This window comes from Phoenix dactylifera, chromosome 18 (assembly GCF_051530095.1).
Source record: "Phoenix dactylifera cultivar Ajwa chromosome 18, Ajwa_hap1_PhDact_Kaust_v1.1, whole genome shotgun sequence".
Lineage (NCBI taxonomy): Eukaryota > Viridiplantae > Streptophyta > Magnoliopsida > Arecales > Arecaceae > Phoenix > Phoenix dactylifera.
In genome coordinates, this window is record NC_143207.1 from 10,306,880 (window position 1) to 10,325,627 (window position 18,748).

General features: G+C 39.8%; 1 long non-coding RNA gene across 1 annotated transcript; it reads right to left on the reverse strand.

Annotated features, from left to right (window-relative positions):
- Positions 1 to 12,418: 12,418 nt before the first annotated feature.
- On the reverse strand, positions 12,419 to 13,962 carry LOC149750910 (uncharacterized). The gene is made up of 2 exons (XR_016399035.1): positions 13,874 to 13,962; positions 12,419 to 12,752 (listed from the first exon to the last, which is right to left on the reverse strand). It is a non-coding gene; the product is annotated as an uncharacterized LOC149750910 (long non-coding RNA).
- Positions 13,963 to 18,748: the final 4,786 nt, after the last annotated feature.

The following is an 18,748-nucleotide window of genomic DNA, read 5'->3' on the forward strand; positions in this document are numbered from 1 at the left end:
GGTCCAAAATACAGAGGATCAGTTTTCCGACTCTGAGATTCGAGTCGACTCCCAGACAGCTCGAGTCGACTCCAAGGCAGCACTACACTAAGATGGCAGAAGACCAACTTTCGAAAACTGAGAGCCGAGTCGACTCCAAGGAAGTTCGAGTCGACTCCAAGACTGGACGAGCCAAAAGACAGAGGATCGGGAGTTCGGGGTCTGAGATTCGAGTCGACTCCCAGGACAGTCGAGTCGACTCGAGAGGACAAAATTCAAAATTGGATCCACGGACTTCAGTGGATGAGCCGACTCCGAAATTGCCAAGTCAGCTCCAGAAGTTGGCGAGTCGACTCCGGGTTAAGACGAGTCGACTCCCAGTCGAGGATGCACCATAATTCAAATTTGGAACAGTGGCCGAGTCGTCTCCAGTAAAGCACGAGTCGACTCCTGCAACAGGCGAGTCGACTCCTGATCGCGCGAGTCGACTCCGATCCCAACGGTAATATTGTCAGGAGGTGCAGACTGGTTCCAACGGCTCTATTTTTGTCTCTAACGGCTATATTCTTGTTTCCACGTTATCAAAAGCTATAAAAACAAGAAGAGAGCTAGGAGAGAACTTATGGAAGTGGGAGAGATCATCTAGGAAAGAGATCTCAAAGAGATTACAAAGGAAATCTCCCATAAGCACAAAAGGGCCATCCAAAACGAAATAGAGAGAAGAAGAGCATCCAAGTGAATCCGAAAGCTTCCTCTCCATCCGTGTGCTGCCTCGGGGATCCTCTACTTCATGCCAAATCAGAGGAGGATCAAGTAAAGAAGAAGCCGAGCTCCTCCATCTTCAAAACTCGTTTGAGGGCTTCTCTTTACTCTATTTGTTTATATTGTCATATCTGCTTGTTTAAGAAGCTTTGATTTGTTTTTATTCTTTGTTTTAATATCTTGTAACTTGATTCAATCAAGGGATTGAATCAAGGGGTTAAAGGTTTGTTGGTGAGCCAAAGGGAAAACCAACGGTGTAAGGTTTGTTGGTGAGCCAAAGGGAAAACCAACGGGATTAAGGTTTGTTGGTGAGCCAAAGGGAAAACCAACGGGGTTTAGGTTTGTTGGTGAGCCGAGGGTAAAACCAACGTGTAAGGGTTCGATTGTGATCCCGGGAAAACAATCGGAGTGGTTCTAGTCGGTGAGCCTGGGAAAACCGACCGAGTTCGTTGTGCGCTCGTAAAACAACAAGTTGGGTTGTGAGCTTGTAAAACAACCGGCTGTAATCGGTAGGATTATAGTGAAATTCCCAAGAGGTCTTGGGGAGTGGATGTAGGTGCTGGGGTGCACCGAACCACTATATGTCCTTTGTGTTTGTAATGCCTCTAGTTATTGTCTAACTAACACACTTACTTACTTAGATAAATTGCTTGCTTAATTCTTATCCGCACATCCTTTAGTTGCAAGCATATTTAATCAAGTCGAAGTCTATACATCAAACCCTTGCTAAGTTTAACTTTCACTGTGCATCTATACAACTTAGCATAGTTACTCATAAAGTTTTAGAAGTAGCATAAAAGTTTTAAAAGACCCAATTCACCCCCCCTCTTGGGTTGTATCTACTGGGCAACAGGTTTGTTGGTGAGCCGAGGGTAAAACCAACGTGTAAGGGTTTGATTGTGATCCCGGGAAAACAATCGGAGTGGTTCTAGTCGGTGAGCCTGGGAAAACCGACCGAGTTCGTTGTGACCTCGTAAAACAACAAGTTGGGTTGTGAGCTTGTAAAACAACCGGCTGTAATCTGTAGGATTATAGTGAAATTCCCAAGAAGTCTTGGGGAGTGGATGTAGGTGCTGGGGTGCACCGAACCACTATATGTTTGTTTGTGTTTGTAATGCTTCTGCTTATTGTCTAACCAATACACTCACTTACTTAGATAAACTGCTTGCTTAACTCTTATCTGCACATCCTTTAGTTGCAAGCATATTTAATCAAGTCACATTCTATACATCAAACTGTTGCTAAGTTTAACTTTCACTGCGCATATTTACAACTTAGCATAATTAATCAAAAAGTACTAGAAGTAGCTTAAAAGTTTTAAAAGACCCAATTCACCCCCCCCTCTTGGGTTGTATCTACTGGGCAACAATGGCAGATGGGGTGGATTGGGTTTGTGTAGAGATTGGTGAGGGATTTCTAGGGCTTTGTTGGTGATGGGGATTTGGTGGACCGAGGTCTTCTCCTCGTGGTTCCATCTTCTTCCCTTCTCTTCCTCTCGTCGGTTGACCGCCGGCCGGCGACGACGGTGGTGACTACCATCGGGTGAAGGCCGAGTCACCATCATGGTGGCCCTTGGTGGTGATGGTAAGGGGAGGGGAGTCCTTCTGAGTCTTAGGGAAGAAGAAGAAGACAGAGGGCCCTTCCGACCTCTGTCGACTTTTTCTTCCCTCCCTCTCTTGGCCGGCCACCATCGCCGGCGACTGTAACAATGGCGGCCGGCGACGGTTCGGCCAGTGGTGGCCGAGGTGTGTCGGGTTGGGGAAGGTAAAGGCACAACCACCATGGCTGCTGCCTTGGACTAAGAGGTGGAGGATGGGAGACATATTTCCATCCGTGAAGAGAGAAGGGTCTTCTCCCCTTCTCTCTTGTCCACTCCCTTCTTTTGGTCCTTTCACCGGGACCGGCCATCGTCGCCAGCATGGCAACGGCCACGGCTGGCGACGACATAGGCCGGTGGTACAAGGGTGGGGGTCGGGCCACCCCGACTACCTCCTAGATCTGGAGGGATTGAGATGATTGGGAACTTGGTAATGGGCCCCATAGTAGATGTGGATCATGGTTTAGAATATTTAAATATTAAATAATTTAGTTTGTGATTTATAATTGATGTTGTAGGGAGAGAGTCAGCGGTGCCAGGAGATTTTGATCAGGGGACTCAGCACCCCAACACGTAGGTTGTGATTCGGATCCGTGTTTGAGTCAGTCTACAATTTCTTGTAAGAATCCTTACATCTGAGCGCCTCTATTTATGCATGTATTGGATTTATCGTTGGATATATTTTTATCAGTATGTTGTTATTAATTTTATGAGCTTGTATGACACATATGAGGTGTGCATTTGGTTTATTATGAAAATATTGAAATAATTAAATTGGGAAGGATCAATATATTTTTGAGAATTTATGGAAATACATGATGTGATTGAAATATGATTAAACATGTAAAGCTAGACATTTAAAATGGGTTGGACTAACCTTGTCATGAAATAGCCTCTACGAGCTTATGCGTAGGATAGCTGCCACGAGCTGATGCGTGGGATAGCCTCTACGAGCTTATGCGTAGGATAGCTGCCACGAGCTGATGCGTGGGATAGCCTCTACGAGCTTATGCGTAGGATAGCCTCCATGGGCTTACGCGTGGGATAGCTGCCACGAGCTTATGCGTGGGATTTGTGCAGTCTTGGACTGGGACATGATCTTTGTTAGTCCAAAGTCAGAAGTGATAAATTCTAAAACTTGGGAATCAGAGTAATACGTGAATGGATCACATAATGTAAAAAAGAATTTATGTATATGAAATGGTTATATATACTTGTTGTTTGTTGAGCTTTTGAAATGATGAAATGACATTTATTTGTTACTTTGATGATTTTATCATTATTACTGTGTGTGGCTGTTGGAATTCTTACTGGGCTGGAAAAGCTCATACTACTCTTACTTTCTTTTTCAGAGGCACTGAATTTGTAGAGTCCATCGGGTGGGACGAGAAATGAGATCAGCATGGAGTCTGACTACTAGATAGATAGAAGTTAATTTATCTTTTGCTTATGGACATTTGAAATTATGTAATTAATCGGTACATTTTGGTTGGATTTGATTTAATTACATTAATCGTTAATTTTGGCATTTATGTGAATATTGTACCTTCTAGGCCTTACATGATCTTTAGGGTTCTACTTTAGGGATTATGTGGCCGTGTCACGTGGTCGACCCGAGTGATGGGTTTGAGGCGTGACACCAGGAGATCCTGATTTGAAGAGAGAATTAATGGAGGAAGCTCACTAGTCTTGCTTCTCTATTAATCCTAGCAAAACAAAAATATATAGAGATTTGAGGGAGCACTTTTGGTGGAATGGTATGAAGAGAAAAATAGCCAAATTTGTAGCTTAGTGTTTGGTATGTCAATAAGTAAAAGCTGAACATTAGAAACCTGCTGGTTTGCTGGAGCCATTGGACATACTAGAATGGAAATAGGAACATATCACCATGGATTTTGTCATTGGGTTCTAAGGATAGCTAAGAATGCAGTGTAGGTAATTGTTGAGTGCCTCACAAAATCTGCTCAGTTCTTATCCTTTAGGGTTGACACTTCACTTGATAAGCTGGCACAAATGTATATTGATGAAATCATTCGGCTGCATGGTATGCTGGAAGCATAGTATCTGATCGAGACCCATGTTTTATTCTAGAATCTGGAGGAGTTTTCAAGATGCCATGAAAACTGATTTGAAGTTCAGCATTGCTTTTCACCATCAAATTGATGGCCAATTAGAAAGAATGATTTAGACCTCAGAGGATACATTGAGGGTATGTACGGTTGGTCTTCGAGGGTGCTAGAATGATCATATAGCTATGGTGGAATTTGCCTATAATAATAGCCATAATTCTAGCATCAATATGGCACGTTATGAAACCCATTATGGAAGGAAGTGCAGGTCACCTTTGCACTAGGATGATGTTGGAAAAAAGAAGTTATTGGGTTCTGAGTTAGTCCAAAATGCTAGAGAAATTTGGGTGACTTTATTTTCTTGAATGTTTTATCCTCAAAAGGTGTCATGAGATTTGGGAGATGTGGTAAGCTGAGTCCTTGCTACATCAGGCACTTTAAGATTTTGGATAGAGTAGGAGAGGTTGCTTATAGATTAGCCCTGCTACCTGAGCTATCCAGTGTACACAATGTCTTCCATATTTCATTATTAAGGAAGGACATTCTAGATTTGAGTCATGTAGTGGAGTATGAGCCATGCAAGTTAAAGAAGATCTGACTTACGAAGAGTTCCCTATACATATTATTGATCGCAAGGAGCAAGTTTTGCGGCGACGCACTATTCTCTACGTGAAGATTCAGTGAAGTAATCATTCGGAAAGGGAGGCTACTTGGAAACTTGAAGAAAAGATGAAAGTCAAGCATCAGCAGCTTTTTGAAAACTCCAGGATATTGATTTCGAAGACAAAATTATTTAAGAGATGGAGAATGTAAGTGCTCGGTCCTTTGACCAGCCCACACATGATTTGGGCCGCAAGCCCATTGAGCAATGGCCCATACGGCTTGTGCGCATGGAGAGAAAGAATCGGACTTCGATCAGGAGTGCTCTTCTTCCTCCGATTCTACCATGAGGAGGAAATCGAAGGCGATCAAATCTTACCTTTTCTAAGCCGATTTTTATCTATAAAAGGACCTCTCTTCCTCTCCTTTGGCATCCATTAGAGGTATAGATCTCTAGTTCTTCCATAGTGAATCTAAAGGGTTTTCACCATTTATCTGATCGGGAGAGCTTGCCGGAGACGAGGTAAGCTTCCTCTTCCTTTTCTAGGCTTTGAGCCACTGCCTCCACCTTGGATCCGGTCGGCGAATCGTTGTTTGATCACGAACAAGCTTACCCTATTTTTTTTCCTATTTCATCTTCTTTTTCTCCCATTACAGCTAATCGTCGCCGAGCATGGCACGCTGCCATCACCGCATGGGCCATTGACCGTTGGGGGTCACCGGCAATGAGCGGCTGCTACAGTCGAGCACTTCCCACTGCTCGAGAAGAAGAAGAGAGAGAGTCTAACAATTCCCTCTTCTCTTATTTTCTCTCTTGCTCTTTCTCTCTAGGAGGCCTATAGATCCCAGCACAAGGTCTTGTCAACCTGATCTACAAAACTGAGTTGATATCTGAAAAGAGGCCCTAAACTGTCACGCCCCGAGCCTGAGGTGCGGCAGACGCCGCACGCCCGCACGGTGGGCTGCACAGGCGTGCAAGGCATCGGATCATATCAAAGCAAATACAGATGTTCAAAACCGACATAATTATTTAAATTTATTCAAAAGCAGTCTTACAAAAGAACATTTGCTAACATAATTCAAATATCCAAACTAATCTAACTGAAATACCAATAACTGATGGAATCATCGGAACATCTAACGCACTTCCCAATCCTGTGCGATCAAGCCTCTGGATCTAAAAACAGAGAAAATAAAATAATGAGCTACACTAGCCCAGTAAGCAACAAAATACCCCAAAGTGGGGTCGGAGCATATCAGGTCAAAATATAGGATAATGACTGGAATAAATCATAAATAACATCGTTTTACTATTTTCAAAACTTATTATCATTTTTTTCAAAAACTCTGATACCAGAATCTCAACATAATAGGCTACGGCCACGTAACCCAGTGGCATGGGTTGCACAAGGTGCCAAATCCACTATTTGTATCTACCGATGGCAGTCGGTGTTGCACAAAAGTGCCAAATCCACTATTTTTATCCACCGATGGCAGCCGGTGTTGCACAAAAGTGCCAAATCTACCATATTTACCCACCGATGGCAGCCGATGTCGAAACCGGTTCCCACAGATTACAAGTCGACAGGTCCAACGTACAATCCCCATTGGCGGGGCCAGAATAGAACAGATCAGATCATAGCCATGCTGAGAATGTATATATATAAAAACAGATTTCATAAATTGCCCAATCATAGTTTATGGATTTCAGAGCATATAACGTAATTTTCAAATAAAATTTAACATGCCAGACCCATTTTACTAAATACAAAATATATTTCAAAATTTAATCTACTAATAATTATTTTAGAAAAAATGCACTTTGAAGCATTAAGTTACTTACCTCTTCTTGCTTAATCCCTACTTCAGAGGCAGATCAAATTCACCTGTTTAAATTTGATTAATTTTTTATTAATTTCAGAGCTAAGCAGAACTAAAAAAAATAATACTATTGTACATGGCCCAACAGGGCTCAGAGTTGGCCCATAATGGGCATGGCCCAGAGTTGTTTCCGCATTGCCTCACTTTCTGAGTGATTGTTCCACTAGATCTAACATAAGAAATTATGCACCTCCTCAACACATGTTCCTTTCTATCAACCACACGTACAGGCTGCCTAACGTGCATAGCAGAGAACTCAAGGGAAAGTATAGGCCACTACCTACGAAGCTAAATTTAATGTATCCAGGGATCTGAAATTTTATCCGCTTTTCATGGCAGTTAATGGTAGCAAAGTGTGACACTAACCAGTCCATACTAAGAATTATGTCAAAGTCATACATATCTATAACTATCAAATCAGCAGGCAAGTCTCTACCTACTATCTGAACTGGGCAAGTCTTGCAGACCTGATTACCAATCATCCCACTTCCGGTAGGGGTGTTAACATGTAAATCATACTCTAACGGCACGCAAGGTAGGTCATGTTTTCGCACAAATATCCATGACACAATGAATGTGCAGCACTAGAATCAAACAGTATGTAAGCATAAACAGAAGCAACCGGTAGTGTACCTGACACCACAGTATTGGATGCCTGAGCATCCTGCTGAGTCAGTGCATAATTACGACCATGTGTATGCGGTCTCCCTCCTATCTGTTGCTTAGGAGAAGAAGGCTGAGCAATCTGAACCGAACAGGAGAACCTTGCACTTGCTGGGTCCTTGTAGCTTGAGGCCTCTGATTTGATTGTGATACTTGCCGATTGCGAGGGCACTCTGCTATTTTATGACCCTGTTGGTTACATCTGAAACATGCGCCAGATAATTGTCTACACAGTTCTGTCTTATGGGCACTACCACATGCTTCACATTTAGACTGGTCTTGTTGAATAGTCTCTCCATAAGATCCCTGCTTTTCTGATTGCCCATACCTATTACGAGATTTTGCTGTCCTACTAGAATTCTGTCCACTATGAGTATCATCATCTTTGCTCCTTTTCTTTTGTATTCTATCTTTTGAATCTTGTGTTTCCTTCCAGATAATTTCTATATTCTTGGCCCTATCTACCAGGTCATCATAGTTGGTTGAGTGCACTACGGCCAAACCTCGACGTAAGTGAGGCTTCAATCCTTCTTCAAATCTCCTCATCCGGGACTCTGCATCTATGATGAGGGTGGGAGCAAACCGAGCTAACTTGTCAAACTCTGCCTCATACTCATCCACAGTCATAGTTCCTTGAGACAGATTTAGAAATTCTCTCTCTAGCTCCCTAACGCGACTTGGAGGGAAATACTTGGAGTAGAAGGCTGTGCGAAACCTCTGCCAGGTAAGTGCCTCCTGCTCGGGTGCCAATGTGCGCTCCACAAACATCCACCAATGATGAGCTCGGTTCTGAAGCATATAGGTGGCAAATCTGACCTTCTCTTCATCGGTGCACTTCATTGCTCTGAAGGCTTTCTCCATTTCATCTATCCAGGCTTCGGCCTCTTGAGGACTAGTGCTGCCTTTAAAAGCTGAAGGAGCCATTCTCTTGAATTCAGCTATACTCCTTTGCTCCGGAGGATCAACGACTTGCTGGATTGGTTGCTGAGGTTGTTGCCTCTGTTGGCGTACTAACCCAACAACCTCCTCAATCAGTTCGAGCACCCGGATTTGATTTCCGGCGGCAGTTTCTGGAGTTGATTGACCTTGGGGTCCTGAGCTATGCGATGCCTCACCAGCTTGGTTAGTAGGGGCTCTTCCCCGAGAATGCCCAACCATCCGATTCAAGCTACGGACACGGTGAGGCGGCATTCTGATTCAGTGAAAATATGTAAATTTTAAAAATTTATCCAAACAGAATAATACAAAATAGTTAACAAAACAAATGAACATTATCCCTTTGTCCAGTTACTACCCATCTCTCAACCTTTCTGACGAATCCTACAAATCCTAAAACTTAGGCTCAATATAATTGTTTCTGTTACAATCCTTAGTGATCTTAAACCTGGCTCTGATACCACCAAATCTGTCACGCCCCGAGCCCGAGGCGCGGCAGACGCCGCACGCCCGCACGGCGGGCCGCACAGGCGTGCAAGGCATCGGATCATATCAAAGCAAATACAGATGTTCAAAATCGACATAATTATTTAAATTTATTCAAAAGCAGTCTTACAAAATTTCAAAATAACATTTGCTAACATAATTCAAATGTCCAAACTAATCTAACTGAAATGCCAATAACTGATGGAATCATCGGAACAACTAACGCACTCCCTAATCCCGTGCGATCAAGCCTCTGGATCTGAAAAATAGAGAAAATAAAATAATGAGCTACCCTAGCCCAGTAAGCAACAAAATACCCCAAAGTGGGGTCGGAGCATATCTGGTCAAAATATAGGATAATGACTAGAATAAATCATAAATAACATCCTTTTACTATTTTCAGAACTTATTATCATTTTTCCAAAAACTCTGATACCAGAATCTCAACATAATAGGCTACGGTCACGTAACCCAGTGGCATGGGTTGCACAAGGTGCCAAATTCACTATTTTTATCCACCGATGGCAGTCGGTGTTGCACAAAAGTGCCAAATCCACCGATGGCAGCCGGTGTTGCACAAAAGTACCAAATCCACCATATTTACCCACCGATGGCAGCTGATGTCGAAATCGGTTCCTCACAGATTACAAGTCGACAGGTCCAACGTACAATCCCCATTGGCGGGGCCAGAATAGAACAGATCAGATCATAGCCATGCTGAGAATGCATATATATAAAAACAGATTTCATAAATTGCCCAGTCATAGTTTATGGATTTCAGAGCATATAACGTAATTTTTAAATAAAATTTAACATGCCAGACCCATTTTACTAAATACAAAATATATTTCAAAATTTAATCTACTAATAATTATTTTAGAAAAAATGCACTTTGAAGCATTAAGTTACTTATCTCTTCTTGCTTAATCCCTACTTCTGAGGCAGATCAAATTCACCTATTTAAATTTAATTAATTTTTTGTTAATTTCAGAGCTAAGCAGAACTAAAAAAAATAATACTATTGTACATGGCCTAACAGGGCCCTGAGTTGGCCCATAATGGGCATGGCCCGATAGGGCCCATATCGGACACGGCCCAATGGGCCCGTATAGACTCGGCCCAATAGGGCCCCCAAGGTTGGCTTCTAGTTGGTTCATTTATGCAATAAAATTTATTGCAGGGACTAATACTTAATTACAGGATACTGTTCTATAATAAAACTTGAGTAAAGGAACCAAACAATATATTTGAGGACCTTTACATAATAAATCTTTCTTATAGAGATCCATCATAAATTACAGAAGACCCTTTTTATGAAATAATATACTATCAGGGCTTAATTGCAAAACTCCATTTATTGGCTAAACGGGTTCGGGTTTCAGGTGCCGGGTTCCGGGTTCCGGGTTTCGGGTCGGGTTTCGGATTTTCGGATTTCGGATTTCGGGGTTTTTTTTTTTTAACCGGGCCCAAGTTAGGCCCACAGTGAACCGAGCCCAAGTCGGGCCCACGGTGAACAGGGCCCATGCTTGGCCCTGTTCGGCCCGTAGGGGCCTTCTTCCTCCCCAAAACCCCACGGACAGGGAAGGGAAAGGAGGAAGAAAGAAAATTGGGGGGAAGGAAGAGGGCCGGCATGATGGTCGGCCTGGGTGGCCGGAGGCCATTTCTCGGTCGACGGCTGGCCGACTGCGGTGGCGGCCGGTGGCCGCTGTGGTGGCCAGCGTCAGAAGAACAACCAAGAATGATCTCGGTTTGGGGCCAAAACAAAGAAAATATGACATGATTGATCTTGGAATCAAATGCTGGAGGGAGCTTACCGGCGGTGGCAGAGGCGGTGGGAGGAAGATCTCGGCCGCGGGAGCCTCGATCCAGCGGTCAAGCGGCGGCGGCGACAACACTTTCCGAAGGGGAAGTAGATCCAGAAACAGGGGAGGCTCGGGTTGTGGTGGTGGATCCGGACGGCGCTCGGTCGGGAAGGCACGCCGATCACCAAGGAGAGGAGGAGGGAAGGAGGGAAGAGGAGGAGGAGCTCGGAGGTGCCCTAGGGAGGAGGGCTTGGGGGGTATTTATCACCCCCCTCGTGATGGCTCTCCGCCGCGAAGATCGCGGCGGCCGAGCGAAATCCGCGGCCGCGGTTCGGCCGTGGATTAGCTGGAAGGGGGGGTGCCGCGGGACTTGCAGCATCCTCGCCCTGACCGCCCCCGAAAGAGCCGGAGAGGATCGCAATCTGTTCCGGTCTTTCCAAAAGAGGGAACGGGACTGAAGTCGGTAGGGGCTGCCGACTTCAGCCCGTGTCTCACATAAACTGCCCTAGTTTTTGAGATGCCTTCTAGACCGATCACTCCAGCCCTGTCAAGTGTCTATAGAACCCACTGATGATGAACTTTGTTGGACGACCTTAGCCCTGATGGATTCAATGTCATATAATTTATTAATTGTGTCGCTCAAGCCTGACCCATCCGAAATTGTTGAACGCCATCATCTGGTTAATCGTCTCTATTTCTTATTACTTTAATTCCATTCAAGTCATTTAATAGAGATTAATTTTATTTTTAATATTTTTAAATAGGTTTAACAGATTTACCTAGCGATGTTTGTCAGTCTAAGGCAAAAGAAGTAAGTAGATTTTACACTTCTTAATTATTTTTCAAATTATCATATTTTTCTTGCATAAGATTTATTTGTGAAATATCATATTTTTTTTTAAATTATAGATCAGCATATATATTATGAAAATCATGCTTTATTATGAAAAGTAGTTCTATGAACATTTTAATGAAATAGCTTTATTATGAAATATGAATTTGATCATGTTATTTAGTATTTTTCATCTATATACGTGCATATTTTAAAAAAAAGATATAAGTTTTTTAAAGGCTCTTACAAAGCTATATATGATCCCTAGGATTGAAGAAATCGATATCCTGGAGCTAGAATCTAACAAAAATGGCTCTCTGCCAATAGGATAAAGTTGGTAACAAATACAAAATATGATATCTTGTCGATTACAAAAATGACTCTGTCACAGGTTATAGTGATCATAGCACGAATATCTGTGAGCAATATTTTAATCCATGATAGGTTTAATTGACATGAAGAATGATTTGTGAATTTATTTGTCATATAAATATGGAATTATGTTTATGAAATTGTAATTTATGCATGTAGGATTGGCTTTATGACTAGTTTTAAAAATAATGTACTATGAAATGCTTTATTTTGGCAATAATTGTTATTTTTAATAAATGATGCATTAACATAAAAAACTTATGCTTGATCCGATAAGGTAACGTAAGATTTACATATTGTGATATATTGCTCATATATCTCTATTTTTATTTTTCTCTTCAAACGAATAGGGTCGATAGGAATAAAGGATGATCCAAGCAAGAGGCTATATGTTTTCTTTTTTCCAAACAGATTTTGTAGGCATATTCCACACTTTAAATATAATTAAAGCCTATTGGCTGTTCCAGCATACTATGGTTCTTTCATTTGGAGAAGTACATGACATGGAAGCTACTATTAGTATCCAGGCAACAACAGTGATATAAGTAGACGTGTAGCATACTATAGTTCTTTCATTGGGAGAAGTACATGACATGGGGAACTACTAATAGTATCCAGGCAACAACAGTGATATAAGTAGACGTGTAGGCTCTTCATTTCTTGGCATGGAGAAAGACTTCAGTCGAATATTTTCCAAGGGCCCATGTTGGAAAAATGTTCCTGTAGTTGCTGTAAGTGAGCGTGGCAGAATCGCAAAAGCACCCTGCGACTTCCTGCACTCAAAAAAAATGGTCATATCCAGTATATAAAGGAGGAGCGTCATCAACAGCAACTGTTATCACTTGACATTTCAGAACTTCAATTCAGACATCCTCTCAAACGCCAAGCTTATTGAGCTTCATCAAAGACAGATGAAATATTTTACTCTCTTTTTTTTCGCTAAGACGGATGGATCATATCAGACGAGTACGGATGCACCCAATAAAATCAAAAAATAAAATACCTTGAAGTGCCTGAGGCAACTCCATTATTCTACCATCTTATTCCCTTCTAGTTTGGGCATATTAAGCTATAAGTGGAGATATTAAAGTTTCAACAATAGTATGATAGAATTGAAGTACAAAAAGAGAGCACTTTTTTCTTCTTTTGCCATATACCCACATTGGATGGAGAGCACTCAGTACCATATAAATCCATAAATAAGTTATTTAGCTAGAACTTTGTATAAAGGATTTTTTTTTTTTTTTTGGTTTGGGTATAAAGGATTTAAAATATGCAATGGCCGTCAAAACATAAGCAAACAACCTTCAACTAATAAATAATTACCAACTGACAACACCGAGTGAAAACACAAAGGGAGAGAGAACCCGTTATGGGCCATCTAAGTAGAAGATTATAGCTGATTATGTTTAAAATGCCTAGAAAGAAAAAATCATATCATTTTAAAAACCTCTTACCTATGCATCGAGCAGAGGATACAATTTCAGGATCTTTTTGAGCATGATCTACAAATCTCATATTTATGAAGTAAAATTCAATAGGTTTGCCTGTTTCTAAAATCAGAAATGAAAGCAAAATGTTATAAAAGAGCCGTTGAAATTTACTAAGATATGTCCTTGTAGCTAACAAGTAGGACATCTTTAAAAAAATATGATTTTGGTTTCTAGACATTTCAGATGATGCACATCAAGACCTATTGTAGATAGCATATCATTCAATTTTCTCTAGTAGTTTATTGAACAAAAAACATGAAGCATAATTGTCAAAAGGATATTGAATTGTTTCCACTTGGCCCCATTTATAAAATGCATACATTGGTTTTTTGAGATGCTACCAATTAATTGTTGGCACCATTACCATATAATTATTTAGCTGATAAGTAATGGCGACTTACTTGCTGTGGAAATTCACCACTCTCCAATTGCATATTAATCAACAGTTTTGCAGCACGGTGTAAAGGTATTGGATCTCTTTTAGCCTGCTCCAAAAATAATTAACCAAATATTAAGCAGTCTGTTTCACATTCACATGCCACTTATTCAATGAAATGTGTGTGTGGGTGTATATATAAATATATATAAACCATGCAATAGAAGGGAACTGTGGTGCTAATTCATCAAAAGGATGGTCTCTTTTCATACTAGTCCTTACAATCTTTCCTATTTCCATATCAATCCCTTCAATCTTTATATTTGGATATTGATCCCTGCTATATGCTTTGTTATGTATATTAAATATTCCTACTAGTGTTTCTCAACCAAACCAAGGATAAAGGTTACTACAGTTGAAAAAGATTAAAAAGCTCTTGAAGTGGGCTGAAGCAAAGAGAAACTGGGCGAAATAGTCAACAAGATAGAAACTTTTAGCAAACTAACACACATTAGAGGAATAAACCAAGAATATTCGGTTTAAGCCTGGATCACTAAGGACTTATATGTAACAAATTATAGGATTACACGGAATATTATGCAAATATAAAAAATATAGGAATTAATACGTACACAACTATGAAAGATTGTAGAATTTGATTTAAGAAAACCCTAAAAAGATATAGATTTCCAATGAATACTTTTTGAGTCAGGGAAAGTCATATTTTCGTATCTCTAACTAGTCTTTTAGTAAGGATTCATGAACTTATTTAGTTAGTAGAGATGGAATGCTAAGGTAAACTTGTGGTTGAGCTAGCAGATGTATAGCAAGAAATTTATGACACTGAAAGAGAGATGGAAGGGGTGTTAATAGAGGACTGCGTGAAAAGAATGGTGGTTTTTGCACAAGTAATTTTGGGTAAATATTTCTTTGTTAAAGGGACATTCTCGAAGTCAGGCTGTCGGATCCAAAATGAAGAGGAAATAAACTTGGATAAAGTAGAGAGAAGTAATATTTTGGAAATTTCTTTGAGAGCATCCGACCTTTGATAGAGACTCAGCACCATAACATGACTAATTTAGTTGACCACAAATTGATAAGATGAGCATGTTCAACATTAAATAAGCATTCGCTCATAAATATAAGTACTGATGTGAAGTTATACATATGCTTGTACCTAAAGAGCATGACACGCACTTGCACAAATGTATGCATTTGTGTGCAGAGAAGTTCAGAAGAAGCTAAGCTCAACTATTGGATCCAACAACCATCCTCTTGTAAACAACAACAAAATTATCGTAAGTCTTTCAAGTGCCCATCTCTTCACATCGATCGTACTTCTATGAGTTGCTTGGTTTGATGACATAAAGATGGTGATGATGGAAAACAAATAGTAAGGCATGCCAAGAAGTCATATTTGGGCCCTAAAATGACTATATAGGTTGAATTCAGTAAGACTTAACGTGGTTACTGCCTAAGTTGTTCCTTGTTTGAGAAATTAGATCGATCAAAGTTAGATTTGAGATAATGAAACACGTAATAGTTTTGTAAACAATATATAAATATTATATACCTATTTGATTACCTGACTGAGAAATCATATCAAAGTCCAATTTGAGAAAATGTAACCCGAAATAGGTTTGGATATTGTAAGTAAATATTATATGCATCTATCTTGGTCTGGTGAAATAAAGATGGTGATGGTGGAAAACAAGTGGTAGGGCATGCTAACTTGGCCCTAACATGACCTATTTAGGTTAATCTTAGTGAAGTGTTTTCAAACTCGATTACTATGTAATATGATTACATGATTAAGAAATCAGGTAATCAAATAATCTATTTATACTATAGTTTCAATAAATTGATCCGGTTGAGGAGAAGAAAGGATTGCCTTTAGCCCACTTAACTCAAATCTCTTAGAATAAAATAATATAAAATCTTAAGAATTTTCAGAAGCAAGGTTTTAATCCCTTTACTTTCATTGAAGATAAATAAAATTGTTACACAAGTCCTCTATTTATGTCTGCCCCTATGGAATCTAGGTTGGATTCCTTTTTAAGTTATAAGAGCTTACAACTTTTGTTAAATAGTCGTGACTAGTAAAAATAATCATAAAGAAAGATAAAATTATCTCAGAACAAAATCTTGACTTCTATATCATTTTACCATCCAATTTGTCACCTAGTTCTCTTAGATTGAAAGATGTGTTTGGTCAGAGTCCTATCTAAAAGAAAATATTTTGCTTTAACCAACTTGTTTTGAGAATAAATGTTGTTATAGACTGATGTTCAATACATGTGAAAACCCCTTGTGCGACATTGCATCCTTATCATCAAGAATTTCATTTTGGTGTGGCATGCTGAAAACGAATGCGATATGAGAAAGTTATGGCCTCTGGAAGTTAAGATTCACGATTAAGTGCTAGATATGGCGGATCTTGCCCAAAACCCTGTACAAACGTACCTGAAATGGCCAGAGTAGTCTATAATAGATCTGGTGATCCTTTTAGATCATAAATAAATATTCCCTCCATTTATCTATTAAATATTATATTTATCTAGGCACTAGTTGACCGTATTGAAGCTAAATTTGGTCAACGAAATTAGGAGACTGTAGTTTCCATAATGAAGATCCAAGTCGTTTAGTGAGTTACCATCTTTAAAGTATCTACAAAACAAAAAATCATCTATTTTAGAGGCTCCTAATTTATGCATCAAGTTGTTGCAAATAGACAATTTAAATAGGATGATACAATGCTCATTTTAATCACTTGATACATAGGTAAGAGGTCTCCATAATACTTGATTTTTGGTTTGTAGGTGACTTATCATTCAACAACTTGAATTTTCCTTTTTGGAATTGGATCTGCCTTCAAATTTACTCAATTGGAGACTAGTCTCTCTCTCTGTCTCTACACGATACATACATTCATAAATACTACATATGTATTTGCAGGTCCAAATATTTTGAAAGGATCACCAGACTTAATATGAAATATTTTGGCCACTACGATTAGAGATGGACAGGGCCCAAGAGTAAGATCTGCCACATTAGAAAGACAAAAAGTATGTTAAACTTTCAAAGGCCATAACATAGCCATACGATATTCGATTCAGATGATCTTTTTTTTTTCTTGTTTTAAATTGAGTAACTTCTTAAGTTATATGATATGATGCCACCCTCTTAAGGGTGCAACACAACTAGTGATCAGGGTTAAATTTTATTATCTAAGCCTTGAAGTAGGCCAGTCAAACCGAAAATTTTTCATTTAGAAAAAAATTTTACTGAGTGTATCTCTCAATATGGGAAGAAATAGACAAAGCGATAGAAAACCAAGTTGATGTAGGAGTTGAGATCCACCTCCTATAAGATTTTAGTTTTTTTGTGTTTATTTTCACTAGTCTTATATATTTTCGAAAATCTTGTCCTGTTTGAACTAGAAGAAGAATCCAATCCAAATTTCAGAAGGATGGATCCAACTAGTATAAATATACGTTATGTATCTTAATTTATGATCGACCAATGATCGTAAAAGGGACCTAGGCCCTACTTTCACCCATTTTTTTTTATTTTTTTTGATAGATTCGAGTTGAGCTAGTTGAAAGAAGTACTTCCTTCTCTCCGATCGGATCACCAAACCATGAAGAATAAGCTCAAACACCTTGCTTGCATCTAGTTATCTACTTTAGAAGATAACCAAGCCTGTTATGGCGAGAGGCCTATCAAAACATGGGCCTAGATGAAGGATGTCAACCCTAAAGAATGAATTTTGATGATTACAAAATACTTGAGATCATGTTGTGTACTAATGATATTGGCTTAATTGTGAAGTTTTATAAGTCAAGAGAAATCAGAAGAATTGAAGCACTGCAACATCTTAAGCTCTTCGCAAATATCTCATTGGACATATTCTAAAAGAAAATGATCTTAATATAGACCATGGAGATCAGAGAAGAAGTCTAAAGTTTTCTGTTTGAAAGATTTGAGTCAATTCTTAAGCAAAAAGGACAAGTTTAAGTTGATTCTGATAAGTTTTATTCAAGAAATACAGTCAAAGAGTCGACCCCTGCAAAACATGAGTCGACCATTGTGCAGTTTAAAGTAAACAGAAAGGTTTTACCGCCTGAGAAAAGCTTGAAGAGTCGACCCTTGTTCAAAATGAGTCGACCTCCGAAATTGAAGAGTCGACCCTTACGTTTGAAGAGTCGACCCCTGCTCAGTCTCAGTGCCGGCCGAAAAACCAAAGCATGAGCCGACCCTTGTGTTTAAAGAAGCGACTCCTGATAAAGATGAGTCGATCCTTGTGTTTAAAGAGGCGACTCCTAATGAAGATGAGCCGACCCTTAAGAATTAAGAGTCGACCTTTTGAAGATGACACAGCAAAAGCTCTCTCCACGATTTGAAGTGCCGATCCAGAAAGATACATGAGTCGACCCTTGTATTGCTGGGACCACAACGGAAAGCTGTGAACGACTTTTATCTTCTTCTGTAACAGAAAAAGATTCCCATCAGAACGGGAAGAAAGGAATTCAAATCCCATCAAATAATTTGTTTATAAATAGGAGGGAACCTCAGAATGGAAACAACAAAGAAAGAAAAAAGATTCTATTGAAAACAAAAAAATTTCCACTGAGAAAAAGAGAAGAAAAGCTTAACAGCTCATCTTCCTCACCAACACTATAATCTGAAACTTTCTCTTATGAGGAGATCAATCGAAGTTTCTCACTGCATCATGAAGAGCTGCTGTTCGGACATTGGAACATCCTTCCACAGCCAACTTCTTCATCGGCTTCAGCTTTTGTTTCCATTGATTTATTTTTATATGCTCTGAAGTTTTAAGATTTCTAGTTACAACATTCTTTTAGTTGGATTAATTGCTGCTGTAACAGTTTCATTGATT